The 11,559-nt window shown below is 42.2% G+C and overlaps 1 protein-coding gene across 23 annotated transcripts in view; it reads left to right on the top strand.

Annotated features, from left to right (window-relative positions):
- The first annotated feature begins 2,143 nt into the window (after positions 1-2,143).
- ARPP21 (cAMP regulated phosphoprotein 21) overlaps positions 2,144-11,559 on the top strand; it is a 150,414-nt gene continuing 140,998 nt past the window's right edge. For 17 of the 23 annotated variants that reach the window (XM_045857102.1, XM_045857099.1, XM_045857101.1 and 14 more), the window contains exon 1: positions 2,789-3,575. The gene's annotated coding sequence lies outside the window, so the exon portion shown is untranslated. Of the gene's footprint in view, positions 2,292-2,788; positions 3,597-3,769; positions 3,850-4,867; positions 4,889-5,551; positions 5,615-6,973; positions 6,994-11,559 lie in introns of those variants that run through there. The other 6 variants (XM_045857078.1, XM_045857077.1, XM_045857080.1 and 3 more) reach the window with 6 other exon arrangements.

Genomic DNA, 11,559 nt, shown 5'->3' with positions numbered 1-11,559 from the left:
ACCTGGTTACGTGCAGGCTCTTTCATTCCAAACACGATACCGAATACATTCACAAGCACCCGGATCAAAAGAATAACAGCACCACTTTCTCTTCTCACACTACCACCGTCTCCTGCCCCCAAAGTTAAGATGCTTCCAGTGCATGGAAAAGTCTGTGACAGGCGCTGTGGATCTGTCACCAGAGAAGTCCAGTAAGGTACACATCAGCATTAGTGAGGTTGGTGGTGGTTAACAAATGGCAGGTCAAGGACTTTTAGGAATGGTAACTCTTTCAAATTGTTTTTTTAAAAGCACAAACGCCTTCTGAATGCCTAGAAGAATCACTTCCAGCTCACTGCCTGCCTAACATTCTCCGAAGTATATATATTTCAGTCCCACACTGGGACAGAAAACTTACCATTGGATAGCTGAAAGTTATTTGTCTACATGGCCCCCAATAAACTTGAGCCTTCTTCGGTTCCTAATTGGTTGACGAAATGTCACGAGAACTGGTAGAAATTACGGGAAGCCAATTAGTCTTCCTCTTCTTTGGGATGCTTTCCTTTTTGTGTTCAATTTTGTCATCCAGTCTGTCTGTCCATGCAGTTTTAAGATGCGGAAACATTTCATCTTGTTCTCTTATATAATCTCTGCAGTTTGTACTAAGAGTACTGATTGAGTTGCCCTCAACTCGATGGCTATAATTGCTAATTCAGTTTGTAGCAGTGGGTTCCATTGTCTTAGTGAATTCTCAGAGTAAAATCTGATTTGTTTGAGGAAGAATTTGCACTAAGGGCAAACCGTTAAGTTTTCCTGTTAGTGAGTTACCCATCCATCCAGCCCAGAGATGCTGATGTCTAGTCCCATCCAGAAAGAAAGTCAAATACGCTGGCCCTCTTCCCATGTGGTCCCAATTGTGTGGAATTATGACATAGCACAACTTGGCATGAAACCCCCCTCCCAATGTAGGGTTTTTCATGACTTGAGATAAAGGAAAGGAAAGAGAATTGGAAATACTTTTTTACTAATTTTCCCTTGAATTCCATATGGCTAGGAGGAAGGGGCAGGGGAAATGCCTGTTAAAATGCTTTTGGAGAGGACTGAGCAGAAATAGATCGACATAAGGGTCTTGACTTTCTTAGGCTTCATTTGCTGAAACCTCGTTCCTATTCCAGCAATAGCTGATCCCAAGGCAGACAACTTCTAATATTTGGAAAATACAGTCATGAGGTATTAATCGAGGGCCAACACACCCTTCTCCTGTTTTTCACAGTGGTGTGTAGAACTGCACGCATTATCTCTTCGGTACTTACAGTCACTATGTTAGCACATGTGAACCTGGCTACAGCTGTTGAAATTGCGTTTCTTTAAAAAGGGGAAGGCACATCCCTTAATAAATCTGTGTATAATGCCTGTCATCAAAAACGGATGTCCATAAGTGAAACTACAAGGAGGTGGAGTTTTTATGATGTGGTTTATGCTAGTTATTTATTTGTTGTCTACTCATGGGGTGACTAATTGCAGCTGGTAAAAGTTGGTTTTCTCCTCTTCGATTTATTGTGGGATGGGGGGGGGGTGGTGTTCCTTGTACCAGCTCCGTAGTTATTCAGCGTCTACATTTCAGAAGCTGAATTGCTGGATACTGTCAAAATGAGCTTTGGCAATTCCGTGCAGGCATGTACAACTATAATTTTGCTTCACATTAATAACAACCTAGCAAAGAAACCCAGAATCAAATGCCTTGCTCTCAGCTGGGGGCAGGAAGCCAGAATGATATCTCTTGGCTGGTGACTTAAAATGTTGGAAAAGTAGGCGCTGCAAGCACTCAGGATGGGTGGGTGGTATTCCGGAAATGTATTCCCATTCCTCCACAATCCCTTTTTTTTTTTTTTTTTTGGTAGTGTGCGCCCTGAGACAATTAAAAAAAATTACAGATAACAAAAATAGCACATCTCCAAAACAAATGGAAAACGCAGCTCTTTTGTTTCTTTGGATGTCAGCTCGGTTCCCTGCCCCATTCCCTGCCCCGCCGCGTTTCTGCGGCACCTTTGTGATTCTAAACTAGCGCTCCGGCGGCGGCCGCAGTCAGGGCAGGCGCCCGCAGGGAGTGCACTTGGCGCCGCGCACCGGACTTTCGGTCTTGCTCCAAGCCGCGAGTCTCTGGGAGCTCTGAGGCTAAGGATTCATTGGGCGGAGTGAGGTGTTTGTGTGGGATATTCTCTGCAGAGTTGGCCTGGAAAGTGAGCGCCGGAGCAAGGGAGCTGAGCAAGGATTTGCCAAGTGCCCCAGGAGTCGCGAGGCGCCAGCGAGCGGTATGCATTTGGGCTCGGGCAGCCCGGGCAGTGCGCGCTTGCTGGCCCGGAGCAGGGAGGCTGTGTGGAGGGGCAGGGGGCAACGTGCCAGTTTTCCCTCTGATTAATGATGTTCACGCTGCTGCGCGTGGCTCATGCGCTTTGTCTCTAGCCTTGGGGCTGGTGGAAAACGGCCAGGGGAATGTATGGAACCGCGCGCACCAGGCGCACCTGGCAGGTGCCGGTGCTCCGACTCGGCCAACTCTGGCCGCGCCCTGAGGCAGAGAGGCTCGGGCAACCGCAGGCACCCAGCCGCGGCCATCTCCGGGGTGTGGCGGGTCAGGGGACTAGAGTCTGCAGCCCAGGCAGCTGCGGAGCCACATGGCACACGCGCAGCGTTGCCTCCAGCCGGGGCGGGACCGGACACGGCAGGGGCTGCGGAGAGGAGCCGGGCACCGCCCCCCGCGGCAGTGCCAGCCGCGTGGGAGGGCAGAGTCGGGCGGAGGGGCAGACGACGAAGGCGGGGAGGTAGGGGACGCGGAACCGAGGGACAGACTGAAGCTGGCTGGCTGGCTCAGAGCGGGGCTGACAGTGACAGCGCTAGGGACAGGTGCGAGCAGTCAGCTTGAGACAGAGGGAGAGCGAAGAGAAAGAGAGAGAGGATTCGCGTGCTGCCTCCCTTGCAGACGCCCTCCTCTGTCCGAGGGAAGAGGCTGGAGCACTGAGTGGGAGCGGGAGAGAGAGAGATGTGGGCTCAGAAGAAGGCGAGAGGGACCCTGCGTCGCTAGTGGGACGGAGCACCAAGGAGGAACAGACAGACCCACTCGCGGACTGACAGCGAGAGTGGCAGCTGGAGAACTGAGCGCAGGAAAGCCAGAATCCCGAGCCGTGCTGTCAGGCTGAGCGCGAGACAGACAGACAACGTGCAGAGAGACAGACGGGCAGACAGGAGGTGGGGGCACGTTCATTCCCAGCAGCCCCCCCCGGGCGGAAAAGGCAGCGGCGTGCCCCCCGAGTGTGTCTGGAGCAGCGACAGGCGGCAGGGGCGGCGGGGTCGCCCGCTGAAGCCACCGGCGTTGCCGAACCAGTGGCCGCCACAGCCTTGCAAGGATCCCAGCCTACGCTGCAAAAACCTCGTTTTACTAGCAGTTAAATAAATCGACCAAAAAAAAAAAAGCCAAGCCAAATCAAACTAATCCAGCCAAATCAAATCATTGAGAAACAATAATATTAATAAAAGCCAAAAACTTAATTAAATCAGACAAGGCACCAAGACGCTGGGGGGATATCCACTGAGCGGTCAAGGTAATCATCAAGGTCTTCGACGTGAGCATTGCACGCCTTTTGTGAATTGTTTTCTTCTCCTTTCTGCCATAGATCTGTGCTTTTCTTTGTAATTGTTTCCAGTCTGTCCTTCTCCTTCGTGCTTGCAGAAAGCTGTTGTTATATGTGTATTGTGTTATGTTTGTCAAGCGAGGGGTAAACAACCCCTCCCCCAAATGAGGCAGAGATGGGAAGATGGAAGAGGATTGAGAAGGGCAGTTCTTTCCATCAGAGGAGTCTCCAGTGATTTATGCAGGTATCAAGATAGAAAGTTTGTAAGGCTCTGATTTCATCTGAAAGAGAGCCATACAAGGCACAAAAAAGTTGTAATCTGTTTGTTGGACTCGCAGGACGTGGGGTCTTGGCTCCCAAGGGGGTTCGGGGGTCGGGGGGGGGGGGATAGATGTTCAGCTTTATTTTTACCCGTTTGGAAACTGTGTTTCATGGCAAACCCTAATTGGACATCTTCTGCAGCAGATTGTAAATTGAGTGGTAGAACTGAGTTGAATTAGACAGGTGCTTAGAAAGTTTCTCAGGAAGAGAAATGGACTGAGCCTTTATCCATAGAACTAGAGCTGGAGAGGATGCGGTCGGTGGCTGTCAGCTGCTCAGGCTCGGTACTCGGTCACCTCCTGAGGATACAGGATAAGGACAGGGTCCGAGGCTAAAAGGCAAAGCAAAGATGGAATTGCAAGTTATGGGGATGGGGAGCTGGTAAGCACAATGCAAGGCTGGTAGATAACCACTTTCACGAGACTGTGTTTAGAATGCAGATACCAGATACCTGCTAGATTTATGATCATTAAGGCTATTGGTATGACACTTCAGCCTCTCTAAACAAGCATGGCGTTCTCCAAAGTTGAAAGGAAGCTGCACAAGATTCCGTGCAAATGCTGACTAAATCCGAAAGATTCCTACCTCCTCCTCACCCACTTTGGAGATCATCAAAATTGCTATGAGTGTTTTAAGAAAACAGAGAAATGGAGATGACAGGGAATCATTTTTCATACGGTAAAACTTAGAAAATCTTTGACACTCGCTTTAAAATAAATGCACCTGCTCCTTTGATCCTCTGTATTTGTGTCACCACAGGGCTTGCCTGTCTTAATAGTATTGTAGTTCGTGTCATTTTCACAAAAGGCAGTCATTTGGAAACCGAGAGCTCTAGCTATGTTTTGTTCAAATAGCCACGTAATCTACTCTCTTGGCAATAATTGCTTCTGCTGCATTCCTAATGGGGATCGCATGTGAGAAATGATGTGTCCACTCCTTTCAGATTTATGTGGATTTTTAAGGTATGTGTTTGTGTTTGAACCTATATTTACTTTCATATCACAGTGTTTTACTTTTTTTTATCACTTCAACTACCAGAATATTTTTAAATTTTCTGGGTAGTTTAGTATATTCTCTAAGGAGTACACTTTCTCGTCACAAAAGATACAAAAGGCTAATCTAGTACTATCCTTGCTTATCAATGCAATTAATAGCTTTAAAATAACTTGGTTTAGATGCAATTTCTAAGTCATTTAGACTCCTATGCATGAATGTCTTAATTTACCTTGTCTGGACATGATTTCTGTTACTTCATAAATAATATAAAGTTGCTGTAGACTATTTAACAGAATACTTTGTTTAGGTGAGTCATCTTTAAAGAAACTTACACAGCTCCAGAAACTGACTTGCAGTTTCTCAGTGACTTAATTCTACTACAAGCTGATGTACTTGGCAATGCTCAGCTCAGACAGAGACAGGTTTGTGTGTGCCGTTAGATTTGCAAATTGCTGCCCTCCCAGTGACTATCCCTCCCAAATCCCAGCTGAGTGGAGTTACCTTGAGAACTGTGGCATTAGCCCTGTCAGAGCATGCCCCAGTGGGGAGTTCTGTGCAGTCTATTTTTAATGCTATTTAATGAAGGAGCAAGCATCTCACTCAGCAATAAAAGCAGCATGATGGAAGACAGAGCAGTGCATGGTTATGGATACTGGAAAAGGATATTTGGGAAGGTACAGACTGGCTGCTGGGTATGGTAATTTTAATTAGTCCTAATACATTGCACTAACAGAAGTCAATTGATTTTTGTGAGCAATTTACACATGAACAGTTTGGTATGTCTTCATAAACCTCTTCAGTGATTCTTAGAAAGAAGACTCAATAATTGGAGTGCCTTAAAACTTAAGTGAGATACTTAAGGGAGTTTCTGCATGTGTACTATTTTTAATACAAGCTGCCAGGCTCTTGGGTGGTGGGAAGTGCAGAAATAATTTCAGGTTCCTATAATATTGCTCTAGTGAAGGGTCTGGCACTGGTAAAATGTAACTAACATCTTTCTACGGTATTATGATAAGTTGAAGCTCTGCCTTGTGATTTTTTTTTTTTTTTGGTAAACTTGAAGGCTAGGTCCAGAATTCTGGCAACTCCGTGAAGCAGGGAGTTTTTGATTGATTGAACTTGATAGAATATTTGAGTTGCTTTCTCTCCTTATTTTGAACTAAGCACAGTAGATTATCTTACTGGAGGTTAAATACTTTAAAATGGAGATAGCACGGATACTTTTTGGAATGTAATAATGAGGTGGGGTTATCTTAATATTATAGTGCGTAAAACATAAGAAGCCGTCTGTCTGCAATGTTTGCATATATGCAGAACACTTGTCTTCAGATAGAACGTGAGAACGTTCACTGGGAAAGGTCTCTGCTGTTCATTTTCATATTAACAATATACTGTAATCAGGTTATTCCTTTGTTCAGAGTGAAGCTGATTAGACAAATGCCTCAGTGGTTTTAAAATTAATAAACATAAGAGAAAGTGATGTTCTATTAAGCGGGAAAGTGAGCCACATAATTATTATTAAATAAAGCTCTTGGAGCAGTGTACGAAGTTGTGCTGGATTTTGCCAATTTTTATGAAAAACAATAAAACCAAACTACTAAGGGAAATCCATTGCAAGGAGTTACTGTAACTTGTTGTTGTTATTGTTTGTGTTTTGTACTCTGTACTCCCAGAGGGCAAAATAATCTTCACTAGCTCTAATATTTTCCTCAGTGGTCCTGCTATTTGGACCACAATGCTGCTGTCTTTCTCAAGATTCTCAAGTCAGTGGGCATTGCCATTTGAATTCAATGTGTATTTTGTCTGTGGACAAGATAATGATAAGCTACATGAGTAGAGAATGGAATGAGTCAGCCACTGAAGACATAATATGCAATGTAGCCAGAAGTGAATATGATTGAGAAATCTCATTAGTATGGGGAGACAGTTTGGAGTTCATAAGGTTGGAAATTGCAAATGCACCATTTGTAGATAAGTTAGTTCAGTGCAGACCTGCTTTGTGACAAGGTTGGTTAGGCAAGAACATGGGGCTTAAAAAGGATGTCGACACTGAAAGCCATTCCTTCAGATGGTAAGTACTGGCATCCTTCTAACTGGTCCCATGCAGTGGTAACGTGTTTTGGAATTTGTGAATCTCTGATCAGAAAAAAAAGACTGGGCTTCCTTAAAAATGTATTATGTCACCTGGAAAGCCCTGAACATATTTCAAGTCAGTGATGATGAACTTGTAAAACACATGCTTCTTCTCTTTAGACAAAGCATCTTCATGTTGTAGGAAACCAGTGGCTCCGGAAGCTCCTCGTTTCTGCTGACATTGCTTTTATTTCTTCATTCCAACATTAAAATTTAAATATGATCAATGATTTCCAACAGTGAGATAAGGAAATGCTGAAGGACTATTAAAGGTGACAAAGAACATAAGCAAGATGTATCTGTGGCTAGATTTGTTTTTCTCAGGCTATCTTTGTTTCTGAGTGTTCGTTTCCTTTAAGGTATATTTATGCCAAGTTCTAATAAATTGACATTTTCCAGTGATTTGGAGTCTTACAAGTTAAATTGAGTTTGCTCATTTTGGGTTAAACTTGGCCCTGGATGTTCAAAGTATATATTGCTTGAGTCTACGTCACCATCATTTTATTTCATTTCTGTGAAGATAGATATGAACTGAGATATAAAATATTAAACTGTATACGTTAATATAATATGCTTGGTAAAGAATAAAGTGTTTCATATGGAGCATCATGTTCATTCAGCAATTTTTAGCGTTTGGTAACTGTTATCTATGTCTCAGAATCCTCTGTAGTCTGGTGGCATTTTCTTAAGACATGAAATGCCCATACAACATTTTGAATGTATCTCTCTCTAAAATTACTGGGATGTATCTGTGCCCTGGGAAATAGCTGTGCAGGTAAACCAAAAAGTGAACTGAAATAATTACTGGGGACAATTGAAAGGAAATTGAAAAACACAAGGTTTGACTAGGATACACCAAATTGACTCTCTACTTGGAAATTGAATTCTTGGCATTATGGCATGCTCTTCTTTCCTGGCTGCCTGCATAGATCTTAGTGCTGTCAGGTAAAGCAAATGCTAATCACTGTCAATGGCCACAGAAAATCAGTATTTTAAATTCCTCTGCATACATTTCCCAGGGAAATTTCTTCTGGCAGTTTTTTATAAGTCCCGCTTTATGTACACGTCCATGCCACAGGTTACATGAGATTATTTTTTATAAGTTCTATAATCAGGTGATATCCATTAGCATGAAATTACAATTGTGACTTATTAAAATGCCAAAGATGTAGTCCAAAATTGTCTCATTCAAGGTACACACTCATAATTATTTCTTAGTCATAATCCTATGCATCATTTTTAAAGTAATTCACTCTACAGTTGTTCCTTTTAACTAGCAACAAAAAATAATTTAATTTTCTCCAGGTAAAGGGGAGACAGGGTCTACTAATAATGATCCCTTATAAAACCAGGCCTCCTACCACATTTTCACAGTTCATACCACTTCAAAGTGCTACAGCAGTTCTCACACTAGCAATCATTGTGGATAAGACCCAAGCTATTAAGATTTTGTCAACAAAATCACTTCTTTCAATAATAACATTGGTTTTAAGATAAATAAAAATAAAATATGGTTTCAATAAAAAAGGGACTCAAGATTTTTAACAGAAAAGCAATGACGTCACTTTTTATGCAGATCTTTTGGCCAATTTCGCAGAGATTTATTTGGCACGCTGTGGTTAATGTTTCTGCGCAGAATTGCATAATGTCATGCACCGTCTTTTTTCTACAGGTTTTTCTCATTGAGATATATTCACCAAGCTTATCTACCCAGAGAAACCCAGTAATCAATCCCTGTTACCCACACAAGCTAAGAAATAAGTTCTTGTGATAGGAACATCCGGAAGAAGAACTCAGGGACTTGTCACGCAGCTTGAGTGCTAGAAATCTCCGTAATGGACACGTATTCTCTTACATTTGCATTATCACTGGTTGCTTCTTTATTACACACTAACTACTTGAGATAAGAATGAGGGCCACCTACAGAGGAATGATGCTCATACATTTAGCAGATTTTCTCCTACTTGCCAAGACACAATACTCACTTTAGAACACTCTTGACCACGGAATCATACCTTAAAGGAAAAAAAAGTAATGCATGTTGACATGTTTTGATCGAGTCAGAACTGAGCATCAATACCAATAATTGAGGCAAAATATTTCAAGATTGTCAGAGAACAAAGTGGAATATTAACTTCTAAAAGTCTGATGGCCCTATAAGCCCAAATATAGTACCCCTTGACATGCAGATCAGAAGGCCCAGCCCTCACATACTTGTTTGGTAATTTGAGTTCCTCTCAGATGATCTTATCACTGCTACAGAGATCTAGAAGAATCAAACCGTGGGTTGACAGAGAGTGGAGGAAGGGCATGGAAACTCACTGGCATTCAGGGGCTAAGCATAACTGTCTATAAGTTTTACTTTTTCATACACTCAATAAGAAAATAAAAACCCATTAAATTATTCTTGCAGCTTTTATCACAAGTTATCAAAATGTTTCTAAAACCACAACCTAAAATCCCCACATGAAGTTCCCAACATTTATTGATAAGAAAATATCTATATTCTGCATTGACATGTTTTCCTTAGCATTTTGCTGATTAATATGTATGTACCTTTGGTAGACATCCCAGCATTGTTGGCATTTGATTTAATTTAATCATCAAAAAGCTGTTGGACGGAAAATAAACAGATTCCATTTGAGGATGTCACAGAACCAAGACTTCTCCAGCATTTACAAGCTTTAAATACTCATTTCTTCTCTATAACACTATCTTTTAAAAAACCAGAGTATTAAAAGCAAAACTTTTGATTGAAAATATGGCACTTTTGAGAGGGGGGAGATTAAGGTTTACAGTCAAATGGTGACTCTTTAAGCCAGCATAACACATACTTGTGTTAAAATTGCTATTGAATTCTGCCAAATTTGTTAATTTTCACGATTTTGCAGTCATGTCTACAATCCTATTTATTTTATCTGGCTTATGAGAATGATTGCACTAACACTTTTAAATTACATAATTTTACATTTGTTTATTTTTCATTTTCGTTAAAGATTGTATTTATTTATTTTAGACAGAGGAGAAAGGAGGGAGGGAGGGAGAGAAACAGTAATGTGTGGTTGCCTCTCACACGCCCCCTACTGGGGACCTGATGGGGCCGCAACCCAGGCATGTGCCCTGAGGGGGAATCAAACCCCTGACCCTTTGATTTGCAGGCTGGCGCTCAATTCACTGAGCCACACTAGCCAGGTATATTTGTTTATTTTAAATTAAATTAAATATGTTGGTATTGTGAGAACTTTAAGAAATTATCAAACATGACATAACATTAAAGATGAATTCAAAACCCCATTGCAAACAACTAGCTGATATTAATGATTCTGTATTTTTTTTCCACTCTGGTGCTGTTTTAACTTTGGTCACAGCAAAGTTACTTCCTTTGTGAAGATTAAAATCTTACTCCAACCCTGAAATTTCCACATAATCACTAACAGAATTGTGGAAAAACAATATAATGTAGCATGCAGTCATGTTTCGTGTACATGCTGTTGCTATCTGCACAATTAGACACTCCAGCGACTGGATGCTGTAATCTTTCATTGTTATTGTAAGTATTGTCTTGATCTGGAACTACAAATGACAGTTCTCAGTGTTTATTCCTTTTTCCCAGCGTCAAGAGATGAGAGAGCATACCCAGTAAGATGTGACAAAGTTGATATATGTAAGATTGCACGTGTGTATGTGCATGTATCGTGTCAAGAGGGATTTTGTTTTAACATGCAGATTATTGTAATGTCTGCATTATTTGTCTGCTATTATGTAGGAAGCCATTTTTAAAAGTATTTTATTAGCCCTGGCTGGCGTAGCTCAGTGGATTGAGCGCGGGCTGCAAACCAAAGTGTCACAGGTTCGATTCCCAGCTAGGGTACATGCCTGGGTTGCAGGCCATGACCCCCAGCAACCGCACATTGATGTTTCTCTCTCTCTCTCTCTCTATCTCCCTCCCTTCCCTCTCTAAAAATAAATAAATAAATAAATAAAATCTTTTAAAAAAGAGGAAAATAAATGTCTATAAAAATAATAATAAAATATTTTATTTATTTATTTTTAGAGAGGGAAGGGGGGGAGAAAGAGAGAGAGAGAAACATCAATGTGCAGTTGCTGGGGGTCATGGCCTGCAACCCAGGCATCTACCCTGGCTGGGAATCGAACCTGCGATGCTTTGGTTCACAGCCCACGCTCAATCCACTGAGCTACGCCAGCCAGGGCTAGGAAGCCATTTTGAACTCATTGGAACTTCCAGTCAAAAGTAAGTGAAATTAAAACTAACCAAGGGGATGTACACCAAAGGTGTGCTCGGTGCTTATCTGAGAGGGAGCAGGTCACTGTGTGTGTTAAAGGAAGGAAGCCATTACCCCAAGGAAGCATAGGCCTCCATGAGATTTTGCAGGTTCAAAAAAGTTACAAAACGTGGATTGAAAGAAAAGGTCTAGGAAAACAGGCCTATATGGGGTGGTGTATCCAAATCTCACTTCCCCAAAACTTACCTTCATAAATATGT

Source organism: Phyllostomus hastatus, unplaced genomic scaffold, assembly GCF_019186645.2.
Source record: "Phyllostomus hastatus isolate PE091 unplaced genomic scaffold, TTU_PhHast_1.1 phas_scaffold_129, whole genome shotgun sequence".
In the NCBI taxonomy this organism is placed as follows: domain Eukaryota; kingdom Metazoa; phylum Chordata; class Mammalia; order Chiroptera; family Phyllostomidae; genus Phyllostomus; species Phyllostomus hastatus.
Note: the sequence above shows the minus strand (reverse complement) of the source record. Positions and strands in the feature narration are given on the sequence as shown.